The sequence below is a fragment of the Canis aureus genome, chromosome 9, assembly GCF_053574225.1.
Source record: "Canis aureus isolate CA01 chromosome 9, VMU_Caureus_v.1.0, whole genome shotgun sequence".
NCBI lineage: Eukaryota > Metazoa > Chordata > Mammalia > Carnivora > Canidae > Canis > Canis aureus.
In genome coordinates, this window is record NC_135619.1 from 33,946,211 (window position 1) to 33,963,065 (window position 16,855).

Consider the following 16,855-nt stretch of genomic DNA (forward strand, 5'->3'; position numbering starts at 1 on the left):
GTCAGCTTGCATGGTGGAACACCATGATGGTGACTACAGGCAAGTGGTGGGTGGCTGCTAAGAGACCTTCCGAGCGCCCGGAGAGAGATACCTCCCGGCCCGCCCTGTTTCCATTTGCCAAACACCCACGAGAAAGGAGGGAAATCTGTGGAAAGCCCGAAGTGTGCTCAGCTGAGATGCTGCCCCCACCTTTGCCCCCCACTCCTGTGGCCTCTGCTGGTTTCACTTCTCAGCTGCAGCTGCCCACAGCTGTCTGGGAGATGGATCGGGGCCTGGGGAAGCAGCAGTAGGAGTAGGGGTGGAATATGGCATGTGTTTGAACCTGGCCCTTTTTGCCCCAGCAGCCAAAACAGCCAGTTAGGCTCACTCTGCATAGCTTCTGTCTGGAGGTTAAGCGAGATACCTCCCAGGGAGACCCCAGGCAGGAGGTGGCTGAGCACAGTCTGAGTTCAGTTCTGAGGGCCAGGTTGGTTTTCAAAGAGACACTGAGTAGACCCAGAGGGGTGTGGCCAGGAAACTGGGAAGGTCTAGAGATCATATTACCTAAAGATTATTAGAAGGAACTAGGGATTTTGAGCCTGAAAAAGAAAATTTAGGGAGATAGCTATCTTGTGAAAGGGGAACGTTTTTTTTTTGGGGGGGGTATTTTTTTACTGTAATGAAATGTACATGAAATTTGCCATTTTGAGAATTCTTTAGTGTACAGTTCTGTTAAGTTATATTCCCAGTGTTGTGCTATTTTCACCGCTATTCATTTGCAAAATGTTTTCATCATCCCAAACAGAACTCTTCACACATTAAGCAGTAATGTTCCCCCTCCCATCAACCTCGAGTCACTACCATTCTACTTTCTGTCTCTAGGTACTCATATAAAGGAAGCACGTGATATTTGTCCTTTTTTTAGCATAAGGCTTTCCATTTTTATCCATGTTGTAGTATGTGTCAGAATTTCATTCCTTTTAAAGGCTGAATAGTATTCCATGGTCTGTACATACTATACTTTGTTTATCCATTCTTCTGTTGATGGACATTTGGGCTGATTTTGGTTATTGCGAATAAGGCTGTAGGAACATGGGTGTATAAGTATCTCTAGATTTATTCTTCGTGGTTTCAGAAAAACTGACCTTTGTTGCATGGAAAGAAGTCATAGAGAGTCTGATTAGGGCTTTAATAATCCTAACTCCTTTTGATGGTAGAAGTGGGCTCCCAGTAGCCAGGAAGGAGCTTGACCCTGGTGACCATCAAGGAGGAATCATGAGGTGAGACACCCCCCCCCCCAACTAGTAAAGGAAGGGCCAGGGAATTTCTCTGAGGGCCCTTCCATCTCCAGAATTCTGTGATTCTCGGGCAGGTGTAGTGTGCATCCTAACGGAACCATCTGGGGGAAGAAAAAAGGTGGTATTTGATCAACTCTCCCCCCACCCCGAAAAGGAGAAAAAGGGGAAATGGGATGGAAAATTATCTACCAGTCAAGAGAGGTGACTTGTGGAACTGTCTCTGGCTTGGACTTGAGATCAGAGGCTGATGATGCTGTAAAGCTCAAGCAAAGACTCTTGGGGAGATCTTCCCAGAGCTCCTTAGAAAGTTTTCTTGCAAAAAAAAAAAAAAAAAAGAAAGTTTTCTTGTACAGTAGCATCCTAGACTTGGGGGTGGAAGGTGAGGTCCAGGGTCTCAGCACAGTTCCCTCCTGTGTGCCCAGAAAGGAGGGCTGCTCCTGGGAGACCCATCTGAGCCCTGTCTCCCTGGAGGTTATGCTGAGTCCAGGACAGGGAGTGAGGGAAGGTGGAGTATGCTGGGTTGGAGAGTGTTCAGGAGTGAATGTCTGCTGAGGTGGGGATGCCCTGGGATCCAACACAATTAGCTTCATTCTGTCACAGTTGGGGGTTTTCTTATCATTAGTTGGGTAGGCCTTGCCAGAGAATTCCAGTATTCCAGAGTGAGTTTAATTGTGGGTGATTTCATTCTGCCCTTTTTATGTCGAAGCCAGAGGCTTGCGTCATGTAACAGTGAATTCAGGGAGATTTTTATTTGCATGTGAATCATAGCTTTTCCAGCTGAATGTCACTTACTTGGAATTTTTGTCTGATTTTGTTTTTGTTTTTGTCTCTTGGTGTTTTTCCATCGGGCTCTTTGGCTAACCAGAAAAAAAAAATAGAGGAAGGGCTCAATCTGACTGGAGCAGGGTTTGAGTTGGCAACTCAAAAAGGAGAGTATTATGAATGTGAAAAAAAAGAAAACGGATGCTTTATTTTGCTTGGAGGGAGGAACCAAGGCCAAGTCAAATTGAGAGCTCTAATTTGGGAATGGTGTTATTACAGGTCACTGGGAGTTGGTTACGCTCTAAATTGGGAGGCCAGTCACATGAGGAGGCAGCAAAGGCGGATCACATGGGGGACGGTTGGGGCTCTTTTACAATGAACTTTTATTTTATTTACTACACAGTCAAAATGTACCTGTGTCATATTGAGAAACCAAGTCACCTTATTGTCTGGTGAGCACTCCCTTTCTTGGCACATCCTTTGTTTTATTAGTGAGCCAGTTCTTCTGATGTGTATGTTTTCTGCGACTTTATTTAGGTACTGGAATCTGTTCAGTGATTAGTGGAGCAAGTCATGTGCTAAAGGTTATATATCTGCTCTTCACCTTCACTTACAGATCTTATTCTGAGAGGCTTACATCCTTCCCTTCCAAAGGCCTTTCTCATTTTAGATCTCAAGGTCAAAACATTCTGATAACTTTATATATCTCATATATATATATTTAAACATATATATAACTATATAGAGAGAAGTAATGATCTCTATTTATTAGATTATCTTTCGTATTCTGTTACTATTACCATCAGGCTGCAAAATAAAAAAACAAAAAAATGGGCCCTGCTCCACCAAGGGCAGTTAGGAACAAAGTATTCTTCATCCCCAAACTGCAGACTTTTGATGTCCTTGGCATCTCGGAGATGATCTGGAAAGGGTGTGTGTGGTAAGCTGCTAATTTTTCTTGGAGAACCAAAGTTGGCTTTTTTTTTTTTTTTTTTTTTTTTGATGTAGAAAGCCCTGATTAGTTAGCTGTGTTTGAGATAAAACCAAAAATATGGCCCTAGAAGGATATCTAGCATTGAGTGTCCGGTGCAAACAAGTTGTGCTCATGGTCCTAAATGGGGCGCGTTACTAAGTCTGTGACACAGAGTGTCTGCTGGTGCTTCCAAAGCATGTGGACCGGCGATGCTTGTGATCAAGGTTAGGAATAGAAGGTGTGTGGAAACTTTCTATAAAAGGCAGCCGGAGCCCCTGGACGGGTGTGGATGAATGGTCAGGAAACTCTGGCACTGTTCACAGTCAAACCAGAGTATGGCTGCATGACCTCGGATGAGCGTCTCCGTGCCTCAGTTTCCCTGAAGCACCATACTGGTTTTGGGAGGAGAACCTTAGGGCTTCCAGAGATGTATGAGGTGTGAGATGTTACCAGTAGATGGAGGGAGCGTGGGGTCACATGGTGTCACAGGAGCTCAAATCAGGGCCATGTGTCCATCAGGGCTGCTGGTCTCTCCAGCATCGTCCACAGTGGGTGATGCCTCTGACATCACAATACCCAGCTGGACACTCAATAATGAGGAGCTGTGCCTAGCAGACACCAGAGGAGGGGAGAAAAGGAGGAGGACAAAGTGGAGAGGGAGGAGATGGAGCGATCCCTTATGTGATAATTCCATCAACTCACAACTTTTCACCTAACATCTGGTTCAACTGTAATGTGTTCAGCTCCATATAACCTGTACAGCGTCTGTGCCCTCTCCCCCAAACTCAGCAAAATCTTACGGTCCTCTAATCAAGAGAATTTTGTTCCTGTTGCTGCATGTCTTGTGGTTCACCGTTAGACCTGTGAGTTGATACTTCTTCACCAACGGCTCTCCGGAGCAACTGTCTAGAGGTAATGCTCTGGCTGTGCGCCCCAGGCTCTTCCCAGGACTCTGACAGGCCCACCTCCAGTCTTCTGGGAGCACATAGAACTCTGGTGGCAGGGATGGTGTTAATGCAGGAGTGGTTTGTGAGGGGGTGGTTCTGCTGTAGAGATACTTTAAAATGGAAATTCTCACCTTCATCTTACAGAGCCACCCCAGGCCTGGTCAGACTTTGTTTACTGTTCTTGATGCCACCCAGAAAACTTAGGCGGGCTGGGTCATGGCTTCCCTATTTAGCCTTCACTCTTTTTCACTAGGTTGCTTAGGAATGGAAAACCAGAGAGGTCATCCCTGTCCTAGAAATATTATGACATTTTACTTGCTTATTTATTGATTGCCTTTTAAAAATTCATCCACTTCCTCTTAAAAATAGGTCCTTGCCACCTTTTGAAATGATTCCTCCTAGCCCTTCTGGCAGGAACTAATTTTTCCTACCTGGTTATATACCAGCCCTGACCTGCTGATCATTCCGAAGCTGGGAATCAGAGGCCTTGGTTTTTCTTAGTTCCTTTGACCAGTGGTTCTCAAACCTAAGCCTGGATCCAGATCACCTGAAGGGGTTTTTCAACAGTTCCTGATTTAGTAGATCTAGGCTGGGGTCCCAGAATTTGCATTTCTAAGGGGTTCCCAGGTATGTGTGTGTGTGGTGAGGTGGGGGTGCTACACTTTGAGAACCAATGTCTTAGGCCTTTTGGCTCTCCTATCTTCTCTTCTTCCCCTTCCCCAGTCTGTAGGAAAGGGCCCATGGAGCATTGTCCTGGTCCCTTAGATGACGGTGACTGTCCCTAACAATTGCACAGCATTCACTATGGGCCAGATAGTGCTCCCTTGCTTTACGCAGATTAAATAATTCAAACATCATAACAATTCTATGAGGGAACCCCATTTTTCAAGTGAGGAAACTGAAGTGTAGAGAGCGGTTGAGTGAATTGCCCAAGATCACACAGCTACCCAAATGGAAGATCTGGATTCAAGATTTAAACCCAAGACAATACAGCTAGAATCTATGCTCTTAATCAGTACATTTTATTATCTTTCTTTTCCTTTCCCTCAAGTCACTTAGAGGGCCTGATGCTCCTACCATTCTTGTAAGTGAATACCTCAGAAGGGAACCCCAAGACAAACCAAGCCCATCATAGGTATTTGTAACCTGTGTTTTGGGATCTGAGTTTCCAAACAGCTGGGCTCCCACCTCTGTCTGTGTTTTCTGTGTGTGTATGTGTATGTGTGTAGATTGGTGGGAGGTGGCTGTTTGAGAGCCGACTGAGCTCCTCGAGAGGAGCTGAAGTGAAGACACTGGGGGAATCCACCCCTGAAAGGAGGCCAGAGCTCCCCTTCAATGGAGGCCCAGGGTCCCCCACTATTCTGCCCTGGTCCCAAAGTTTCCACTGTTGACACTTAGCACTCCAACTGGAGACAGACTTAACTGAGAAGCAACAGATTGGCTCTGCCGAAAGAGTACATGTATCTTTTTTTTTTTTTTAAGAATTTATTTATTCATGAGAAACAGCAAGAGAGAGAGAGAGAGAGTCAGAGAAACAGGCAGAGGGAGAAGCAGGCTCCATGGCTCCATGCCGGGAGCCCGACGCAGGACTCGATCCCGGGACTCCAGGATCACTCCCTGGGCCGAAGACAGGCGCTAAACCACTGAGCCACTCAGGGATCCCTGAGTACATGTATCTTTTATCCAGTTTGGTCCAGCCAACCTGTGTGATCAGCATGGACTTAAACAAACATTAGAAGACACATAAATGGGCAACACTGTCCCTGTTCTCAGGGAGCCAAGTCTCGTTGAGGAAAGTGTCACATGAATGTGTATGTCCTTGAGCTGGTCTTTGTGGTAGAGACAGACAGTGAGGGCCACAGTAGATCAATGGGATTTGAGGGAGATGGCAGATTCTTAAACCATATCATGGATGTCGATGGGGGCGAGAGTAGGAGGGGGAGGATTTATTTAGATTCAGGGCGTTTCTAAGAAGAGAGTATTTAATAATAACGATCTCTTTTAAGATTTGAATAGCCAAGGGTTGTCTCCATTGGTGTAGTGATAATCAATTAAGCTTTTTGTGTTTTTCCAGTAAATATTGTTTGGATGCTGGTTGGAGGTCTGCTGGAGGTTCTGGGGTTATTTTAGAAAATGAATTATATTCCTTACAGAGTTAGCAGTTGGTTCTATTAATGGAGACCTTAAAGTATTTTATCTACCTCTCTGGTCTGATTCTATCCAAATTCTCTGTATTGCAGACATTTCTATGGGGTATGAAAGCTTTCCCATGACTATCTCTGACCCTGCACACCCTGTTGAAGAGGATAGGTCCTAATAGTAGGCCACCTACATTGATAAGAGACCAAAAATAAAGACCCAATGGCTTAATAAATACATCTACCCTTAAGGGTGGTGATGTAAAGCTCGGCCATTGCTGTTGCTTCCGGCTCTGGACCAGTGTTGCCTAAGTCCTTTTGCTGTTTTCAGGTCTTCCTTTGGTTGAGAATTCCAGATTGTGTTTGAGGCTCAGGAAGGAAAAGCAAGAGACCTTTGTCCATAGTCTTTATAACTGTGGGCACAGAGCTCTTGTCTCCCCCTGCATCATTTTCACAAAGTCTACTAAAGCAGAGGGTCCTCAGCTGGTCAGTGCTCCTGATTCTCGTCCAGATACTGACCTCTGGTCCTATTTAACTTCATGGTGGGATGCCCAGAAGGAGGGAAACGGCCTTGGCCATTCTCATTTCTAATTGCACAACCTCATCCTTTGCCATTGTCTATCCTGCCTCTCTCCTTTCCTACCCCACTGCCCCAGAGGACTTTAGTAATTAAAAAGTACCTCCCCTTTTCAAAAAATCTGAAAAAGCTTATTCTGATTTCATCGACAGACCTGCTAGCCTGAAAATGAGTTTGGTACACAAATAACAAGTGAAAATAAGCTGCTTATCTTTGCATAAATTCTTGGAGTTGGCTAATAGCTAAAGAGAACCCCAGAAAGGGAGGTTTGCCTCCCACTCCCTCTACAGGGCTATACTTAATGAGGACAAGGGAATAGGATTGGAAATGTTCTAGGGTTGCTCACCCAAGGCCCTCCTTGTACAGTCGCCTAGGCCCTTCTTTATAAATACAGTAACAGTTCATTTGTGACCATGGATTCGAATACCTTCCCTCCACAAAATTGTCCATTCTCTCTTCCATAGAATAACTTATACATGTATTTCAGATTTCATACCTAAGTTAGTGATACATAAATTTTACTATCAACTTTTCTGGCACGTCTATTCTGGGGATGTATGTGTGCTGTTCCTTGGTGACAGTATTTACACACATCACAGGGCTCCTACATTCACACTTACACTTTGGATTCCCATCTCTCAAGATGGGAAATTTTGTGTATAAGTTGTTGAGCGAATTCCACATTTTAGAAAGCGTAGGACCCAGTGACTTTACAATTCAGACTCATTTAAAGACATAGAATGACAAACCATAAGAGACTCTTTTCTTTTTTAATTTTTATTTATTTATGATAGTATCAGAGAGAGAGAGAGAGAGGCAGAGACACAGGCAGAGGGAGAAGCAGGCTCCATGCACCGGGAGCCCGACGTGGGATTCGATCCCGAGTCTCCAGGATCGCGCCCTGGGCCAAAGGCAGGCGCCAAACCACTGTGCCACCCAGGGATCCCCCATAAGAGACTCTTTCTTAATCATAGAAAACAAACTGTGGGTTGCTAGAGGGGAAGGGGGTGAGGGGATGGCGTAACTGGATGATGGATGTTAAGGAGGGCACATGATGTAATGAGCACTGGATATTATATAAGATTGATAAAAAAAGAAAATGTTAATTAGCTTGACTGTAATAATAATCATTTTAATATGTATATGTATATCAAAATATGTTGTATACTTTAAATATATAAATTAAAAAAAAAAAAGACATAGAATGACTCCCTGTTGTTACAGGTGAAATGGCCCTTCCCCAACTTAGTGAGGTTTGTAAACCTATTATGGGAAGCACTGGCTCAGTTTGGTCTGTCGGATCAAGCACAAACTATTCCTTTGGGACTTGACCTGTTTATATTTCTCCCAAGACACTCCTTATTGACTCCGTCTGGCCATTGGCAAGGATTTTGGTCTTGAAGTTCTTCATTAACAGATATGATTGCCTTTAGGCCACCTGGACAACAGTGTGCGTCCTTCAAGGTTCTCACTTCTGGTGCTTCTCACGGAATAAGGCCCGCATCTAAGGATTGTGGTACAAAGCATGTTTTTCTCCTCTGCAAGGTCAGCATAAGGATTGCTAATTCATTATTTTGAAATACTATTGGAGAGTCATTTTGTGATATGTGGGGTTTTGTCAGTGGTGGTCTGGGAGCAAGAGAATGGCACTGAAGATTAGTGAGTGGGAAAGCTTCCTGCTTTTGGAACATTTATAGCCTCTCCTCTGAGGGGTTTCTGGTATTAAAAACTAGCTGAATGTAGTTTATAAGGATTTGTCTTGCATTTGTCAAGAGTAAGGTAACATTTTCTTCGTCTCTAATTTATATGACTCTTAGGAGACCCATTCCTGTGAGGTTTTATTAGAAGATAATTATTTATGGCCCAGACTTTGGATATACAATGGCATTGGTTTTCTTTCTTTCTTCAACAGATGTTTGCAAAAGAGTCATATTAAATACATTTAATTCTGCTGTCTCAGCCTAACGAATCTTTATCATGAAGATTACTTTAATTGGTGTCAGTTACAATCAAGAAAAGTACCCGTTATGCTTTTGTTTTCTAGCACGTAGGGAAATTTTCCATCCTAACAGAATACTAACAGGAGGACGTAGTAAAGATTTTGAAAATTAAGTTAATCATTTTATTTTTCTCTTTGACATGTTCCTGTTTTTATTGGATGTGAAAGCTAGAAGTAATCAGAATTCTGCAGAATCAAATGAGGAAGAGGTGACTGGAGAGTTTTGAGGTGACATTTGGTGCCTTTGATAGTTTGTAGGTCACCCACTCTGTCAGTCTTAATTTCAAAGAAATTTCTAGGAAATGCTTAAGATTTTGAGTAAGAAATCCAAAGTCTAATAAGTCACTATCAAACAAAATGCCTGGGTACAACTTTATATAGCCATTAAAAATATAATTAATAAGGAAATGATAATGCATGAGAACATGGGGACATCATCACTGCCCTCCACAGAGCTTTTGTCTAGTGTGAGAAAGACAGGAAATAGGTATCATTATACACCAGACTGCGTGATAAATGCCATGGGGAGAAATAAAGTAGGGTGTGGGGCATAAAGAAGTATAGGGTGAGGGAATGATGTGGGCAATTAAAATATTGGGGCATCATTTAAGCAAATACAGAACTGGGCGGGGCTAGATGTGGATTTGGGTGGTGGGGGGAACGTTCCATATGGAAAAGGGCAGGTGCAAAGATTCGGGGGAGGCACATATCTGGCATGTTAAAGAACAGCAAGGAAGCGAGAAAGGACTGAGAAGAATGAGGGACCAGTATTAGGGGATAGGGCTCTATCATAGAGGGCCCAATAGGCTGTTTGGCTTTTAGTCAGAGTGAGATGAGAAACCATTGGAATGTTTAATCAGAGAAGTGATATGACTTTGAGAGATAAGTCATATAAAAGGATCATTCTGGTTGTTAGGTTGTTTATGGGGCAGGAGGTGGGTGGTGAGAGGTAGTCAGAATCTGGGTATGTTTTTGCTAACAGATTAAATATGGGATGTAAGAGAGAGAGTAGTCAAGGATACTTGAAGGCTTCAACCTGAACTACTAGAAAGATGGAAGAGCCATTGCTGAGACAGAGAAGAGGACCACAGGAGTAGAGTGAGAGTGGGAGCTCAGTTTTGAAGAGAGTAACTTTGAGATCAACTGAGTGGAGATGTAGAGGATGCAACTGGACATGTGAGTCTGAAGCACAGGGTGAGACCTGGGCTGGCAATACAAATGTGGGAGTCGTCTATATAGATGTGAGGTCAGAACTAAGGCAAGTGGTCAGGGGAGCTGGCCAGCTTTAATGCGCCCTCTGGGAACGGGCAGCTTCAGACCTACAAAAGTTGGCCATAGCCAGGAAGAGGTCAGAAACCTAAATGTGAATCCCAACTTGAGCTTTTGGCTGAAATCTCAGAACTAGTTTACTACTGGCCTGGGTCCTTCAGGAGCAAAAGAGCTCTCCAGGAGTACCCAGTCATGCCAGCACCCAGGAAGAAAAGTGACTAAGATGGGAAGTCTCCATTGAAGAGATGACCAGGCCACTCTGTAGTGGTAAATCGGTCATTGTAGGTATCTGTTAAGGTCAGGGGTACTCTTTGAGGATCATCAGGTGTCTATGAATGTCCAGCAGCTAATGACCTTCATGGTTTCAGAGAAAGCTCTAATGGTTATAATAGGCTATGAAATCTACTACATAGATCCCTTTATTTTCTAAAGAGTTCAAGGGGCAGTACCATTTTGGAGTGATTTTTTTTTTCTTTTTTACCAAATAACACAAAGCTCTAATTAGCTCACTAAGAAGCTGTATTAGTTAACTATTGCTGTGTAACAAATGACGCCCAAATTTAAGAGCTTCACATGATATTTCCCTCACAGTTTTCTGAGGGTCAGAAATTTGGGAAAACAACCTCACTGAGTAGTGCTGGCTTAAAATCTCTTGCAAGATTCCAGTCAAGATATTGACTAGAACTGGAGAATCCACTTCCAAGGTAGCTCACTCACATGGCTAGCAAGTCAGTGCTGGCTGTTAGCAAGAGGCCTGATTTCTTCCCCACATAGGTCTCTCCCAGGGTTGCTTGAACGTCTTCAGAATTGAAGTGGCTCCATTTCTGCAGAGTGAGCCAAGAGAGGGAGGTTGGAGCTACAATGCCTTTTATGACCTAATCTCAGAACACCTTACTCCACTCTATTGGTCACATAGACCTGTTTGGATTCACTGTGGGAGGAGAGTACACAAGGGTGTGAATACCAAGAGGCAAGGATCCATGGGAGCCACCTGGGAAGCTGCCAATCACCCTTCTTGGAAACAGAGAAGGTTTCTATCTACTCAGTCCTATGTATCTGCTTGAAGCACTACTTGCAGTGATAGGAGCTCAGTAACTGCATACTGTCTGAGTCCCCCATAATAGTCTAATCTACATGTCTTGTGGAGCTCCACCAAATCATGGGGATATTTCACCAGTCATTTCTAGCTCAAGAAGTACCTTGGGGGGCACATGGGTGGCTCAGTGTTTGAGTGTGTGTCTGCCTTTGACTCAGGTCATGATCCTGGGGTTCTGGGATCGAGTCCCACATCAGGTTCCCTGCGGGGAGCCTGCTTCTCCCTCTGCCTCTGTCTCTGCCTCTCTCTGTGTCTCTCATGAATAAATAAATAAAATCTTAAAAAAAATAAAAAAGAAGGTACCTTGGAAGACAATAAGCAAGTGCAGGTGCCAATACGAGAATCCCACTGTTTGCTATGTTGGCATTTGCCATTCTCCTTGCTAACTTTTTAGAGGCCCTGTCAGCTCACATCCCTACCAAATACATAGTGTATGTTATTTTCACTGGCTGACTGTCCCTGAGTTGTGCAAAACTGCACCACATTTAGAAGGCTTTATTGTATGATGTGTCTAAAATTGAGTTTGTAATATAAATCCTTGCAAAGAGAATTGACCATTTAAAATCCACTAGTATTCCTGCCTTTTAGTGCATTTATTTAAACAGTATTTCTTGTATGTGCACACTTATTTTCCAACCATTTCTTGCATGAGCAAATTGCCTAAATACACTTGTGAGAAACCCTTTTATAGTAAATGTTATTAAACTGAAAACAAGGGTATAATAAAATAGCAATTTGAGAGTAATTTACTAACAACTGGAGCCCTTAAACATTGACATACAATTGTGTAGTAATAATACCAGACTTGGTATTTAAACACAATCTTTGTCACTCTAAGAATCATTGGGACAGTTTCCTAACCCTCATGGTCTTTTATTATAGCTCTTTTAGGATTTTTTTTTCTTGCTACTCCTATGTCACTGGTTTATAAATTATAATCATCAACTTTTATCCACATAAAACATCCAGCAAATACTATCTTTCTCCTTATCTCGAGAAAATATTCAGGGAAATTAATAGAGGTGAGTTGGGAACATTTAGCCTTGCCATTCTTGGACCTCTGTGTCTACTAAAGAGAGTGATATTGGTGTGTATGGTAATAGAAACCACATCACTGAAGTGATTGACTATGAAAATTTCAAGATTCCTAAGTCTTCCCTAGTAAGGAGAATCCATTGAGTCCACATCTCAGTAAAAGCTCCTTGCCCTCAGGAAGATGGTGTGGATGCTACAAAGATGATCAGTGGGCAGCTGACAGGACCTAGCATTCATGTACCAAGTCCCCACCTATAAGACCTGGCTTCTGTTTGAAGGTGGAGATGCTTACTCTCATCAGTGTCCTGGGGATGTTCACCCCGAGAGATTGACTCAGTTCTACCTGGAAAGCAGGAGAGTCGACCCTGCAATGCTGGCTTATTTGCCATGAGGAGCCATCATCCGAGAGACCAGATGTACTCAGAGTCCATATACTGAGTACAGGAAGGTGACCTCCACAGGAAATCAAATCACAATCAGAAACCATTAAATCACTCCCAAAAATCATTATCACAGAATCTAGAAATATCTCAAGTCTGTATGATCAGTTTATTCTTTCCCTAAAGATACTAAGAGTTAAATCATAGTCCAAAAGTTGTTTGGCAAGTGGATGATCAGGATGAGGGAGGCTGAGGTGAATGTTTAGTGGCAACAGGTTAGTTTCATGAGTTGATCTCAGAATGGGAATGATTTTGCCTGAAGGACTGAATTGCTCAGTGCCAAAGGCTAACACTTCCATTTTTCTAGAGGAAAACTTTTAAGGAGGTATATTGGGTTTTTTGGTTGCATGACAGATTGCCCAAAACTTAGCAGCTAAAACAAAAATAAACATGTTACCACATGCACTTTCTATGGATCAGGAATATGAGTGGTTCGGGCTCAGGGTCTCCTGAGTGTTATCTGGAGTGCAGTCATCTGAAGGCTTAATAGGCTGGGAGTTCTGCTTTCAAGATGGTTCCCTCACAGGGCCAGCAAGTTAGTGCTGCCTGTTGGCAGGAAGACTCAGTTCCTCACTATCAAGACCCTTCTCCCTACTGGGTTGAGTATTGTCACAGCATGACGGCTGTCTTCCCCCAAAGTCAGTAACCTAAGAGAAAACAAGGTAAAAGCTTCAGTGCCTCGTATTTATTTTTTAAATTAATTTATATATTTGAGAGAGAGGGACAAGCAGAGTCCGTGCTAAGCAGAGCCCAACCCAGGGTTTGATCCCACGACCCTGAGGTAAAGACCTGAGTCAAAATCAAGAGTTGGACACTTAAGCGATTGAGCCACTCAGTGCCCCTTTAGTGCCTTTTATAACCTAATCCATGAACACACACTGTCCCTTCTGGCACGTTCAGTTTGCTAGAAGTGACTCACTAAGTCTAGCCCTGCCCTGAATGGGAAAGGAATTAATTAGGCTCCATCTTTTAGAGAGGAATGTCAAAGAAGTTGTAGACATGTTTTAAAACCACAGGAGGTAGCACCTCTGTGACTACTTTTTTTCCTGCAGCTGGCAAATCTGCTGATCCATGTCCTCTATTAATATATTCATATTATTCTCTTTATAAATATAATACATATATATGCATTCTATATAGAGGTATAGATTTTATATCTTATGTATTATATAATTACATATTATCTATATTATAAATATTAATGTATTTAACTTATGGCCCAACTCTTCTAGCATGATAATCTTTGTGTACCTTTGTGCTAATCTGCATCCCCCCATTCTGCACTAGCCAGGGGGACCTAAGGCAAATGGCTTGACCTCTCTGTGCTTCTCTGCCCTCATCTGTAAAATAAGGCTGTAAGACGACCTACCTCTTCAGTTTCTTAGGAGGATCAAGCATGCACAGTGCTTACAGGAGTACCTGGCACATAGAAAACATTCAGTGCCATTAGCTGTCAGTGTGGCAGCTGTAACTGCTGCAGGAATACCTCGACCCAGTAGTACACCTCCTCAGGAGGCAGCCTCAGCCTCACTTCCACATTCCTGGTAGTAGTGAACAAAAGTCACCATCGTCTTCCTGGCCACCCCCTAGTCCCACACCATCCAAGCCCTGTCCCGAGGTTGGAGAAAGACCCACTTCAGGCCTGGAAGGGGCCAGGGCACATTGTTTTCTTCTCCTCTTTGCTGTGCTTGTTTTGTCCTCTGGGTCCCAGGTTAATCCCTGGCAGAGAGTGCTTACATGGAGATAACATGTTTAGTTTGCAGTCCGAGTCCTATTTATGTTTTTTGTTCCTTTTTTGGGTGGGGAGGTGGCTGACCTTTTGCAGAAGGGTAGGCAACCCAAACAGGGAAGTGACCTCGCAGAAAGCTCGGGAGTTCCTCAACCTTATGAATTTTTATTAAAAGTTGTTCCTAAATTTTATTTCTAAACATACATTTTCCAGGTGTATAATAGTTACGTCTGCTCATTGGATTGGCATCACACACAGATATATCTTCCTCTCAGGACCTTTTGCTTCTTGCCAGGGCCTCTTTAATTCCTTGGGCTTGATGAATAGATTTTATCTTTATCCTAAGCATATGCATAATTAAAAACATGCTGGGTGTTTACTGAAAATATACTGATGGGAAGTTAGAACTGGCGCTTCCTCCATCTCCCAAAACTACTTGGAAGGCAGGCCATACCTAATGGAATGCAAGGGCTATCTTTTGTCAGGTGGCAGTTAGCTAAATATAGAGTCAGAGAGCCAGGAGGGACCTGCTGAGGTCATTCGTGCCCTCCTGCCATCCACTTTCCCCATCTGAATATCTCCTGCCCCATGCCTAGCCAGTTCTGCAGCCTCCAGCCACACATGGCTTCTGAGCACTTCAGTTGTGACTGAGTAGTCCAAGTTGAGATGTGATATCAGCAGTAATGTACACCCTGGATTTTGAAAACTTGATGCAAAGAAAAGAATATAAGATGTTTCATTGATAATTTATATTGATTATAAGTTAGATAATGATATTTTGTTTATTGGATTAAAGAAAATATATCATTGAAATCAGTTTCACCCCTCTCATTTCACTCTTCTTCTAATACTATAAAATTTTCAAGACCATATGTGGCTCACATCACATTCCTATCCAACAGTGCTTCCCTAAACCATCTATCTCTAGTCTTCAGGCCCCCAGGACAGAGATTATAAAGCCTTCTTTGGCGACTCCTCTAGGTCTTTTGTCATCCTGGCACTTCCTTTCTTCTCCACATCTCGTCTTAATCTCTGCTGTTTCAATTTGAAGACGTGTACTTCAAATAGTTGACTGTTCGTTCATCTTCTTATGAAATCCTCAAGTTGAGCATCTCTTCGTTATTGTTCAATTATAAACTCAGCCCCATTTTCTTTCACCCTTTGATTTTCCATCTCTTCCAACTCTGATATTTTTAAATGACCTTCCCTGGGCCATCTTTAGACTCTACATTTATTTTTAAAATTCTGTGTCCAGGGCAGCCTGGGTGGCTCAGCGGTTTAGTGCCGCTTTCAGCCCAGCGCCTGATCCTGGAGACCTGGGATCGAGTCCCATGTCATGCTCCCTGCATGGAGCCTGCTTCTCCCTCTGCCTGTGTCTCTGCCTCTCACTCTCTCTTTGTCTCTCATAAATAAATTTTAAAAAGAAAAAATTATGTGTCCAAAACCAACCAACATGGCTCTAATGTGAGCCCAACTAATACAGAGACAAGTAGAAGGCTCTATTTCCACCATTGAGTACTTAGCCTGTCCTTTTGATACATTACCACACAAAAAGGGACAGAGGCTGTTGGTAACACTCGTAACTGATGAGCCAGTTGAGGCTTATACAGGCCAAGTAACCTACCAAGGTCCCACTGCAAATGAAGTGGCAGATCTGGGATCCATGCCCACGTTTGCCTGATTCCAGAGCCCATGTTCTTTCATTATATATCATGCCTTCCTTGCCTGATAACTTTGAATACAACCTCAGTCTTGAGGGGCCTTTTAGTACTTAGCTGATGCATTTGTAGCTTCTGGTCAACAATGACTCGAGCTTGTCCTGTTATGTTTGTGCCTCACTAGAACTGTGAAGCCCCTCTGCCAAATTCCAGAGACCCCTTTTCAACTCTGTGGATATTGCATGAAAGCCAGTAGGACTGTCCTGCCCTAGCGTATGTAGGGTAAGCAATAGGCCAGAGACAATGTCTTCTGGTGTCAGGAGTGACTTTTCAGGAAGAGACCTTTCTTTCCTGTGGCCCCAGGTTCTGAGGACAACTACCAGTTTCCGGAATAAGCTGCTTCTCAAAGGCCAGTCAGAGGCAGAGTACATTGTTTATCCTTGTTTAACTAAAGGCAACAAGTGTGTGTTTTGAGTAGAAGGGGACAGGAGGGGATCCTTGAGAGTGTGTCACAAATGGATCTTCTCACGAATGAACCTTGAAGATGTGAAGTCACAAAAGGACAAATACTATATGATCTCACTTAGATGAGGTAACTAGAGTAGTCAAATAGATAGAAACAGAAAATACAACAGTGGGTGCCAGGAGCTGGGGGAGGGGAGAAATAGGGAGTTAGTATTTTAAAAAAATATTTAAATTCAATTTGCCAACATATAATATAACACCCAGGGGGAGTTATTATTCAACGAGTACAGAGTCTCAGTTTGAAAAGGTGAAAAAGATCCGGAAATGGATGGTCAGGGTGGCTGCACAATATGGTGAACGTCCTCCGTGTCACACAACTGTACACTTCAAAATGGTAAATATGGTGTTATATATACTTTACCATAAAAAAGATAACTAAACACATCTTCTCTACATAAAGAAAAATAGCTTTCTTATCACATGTGATCAG

General features: G+C 43.1%; 1 protein-coding gene and 1 long non-coding RNA gene across 6 annotated transcripts in view; one reads left to right on the forward strand and one right to left on the reverse strand.

Moving 5' to 3' along the window:
- SAMD4A (sterile alpha motif domain containing 4A) overlaps positions 1-16,855 on the forward strand; it is a 215,390-nt gene that overhangs the window by 109,834 nt on the left and 88,701 nt on the right. The window contains exons 1-2 of one of the 5 annotated variants that reach the window (XM_077909353.1): positions 3,610-3,924; positions 8,108-8,219. The exons of 2 other annotated variants lie outside the window; for them this stretch is intronic. The gene's annotated coding sequence lies outside the window, so the exon portion shown is untranslated. Of the gene's footprint in view, positions 1-3,609; positions 3,925-8,107; positions 8,220-16,855 lie in introns of those variants that run through there. 2 more of the 5 variants (XM_077909352.1, XM_077909354.1) reach the window with 2 other exon arrangements.
- Positions 2,792-3,564, reverse strand: LOC144320095 (uncharacterized). Its single transcript, XR_013385677.1, has 2 exons — positions 3,490-3,564; positions 2,792-2,961 (listed from the first exon to the last, which is right to left on the reverse strand). It is a non-coding gene; the product is annotated as an uncharacterized LOC144320095 (long non-coding RNA).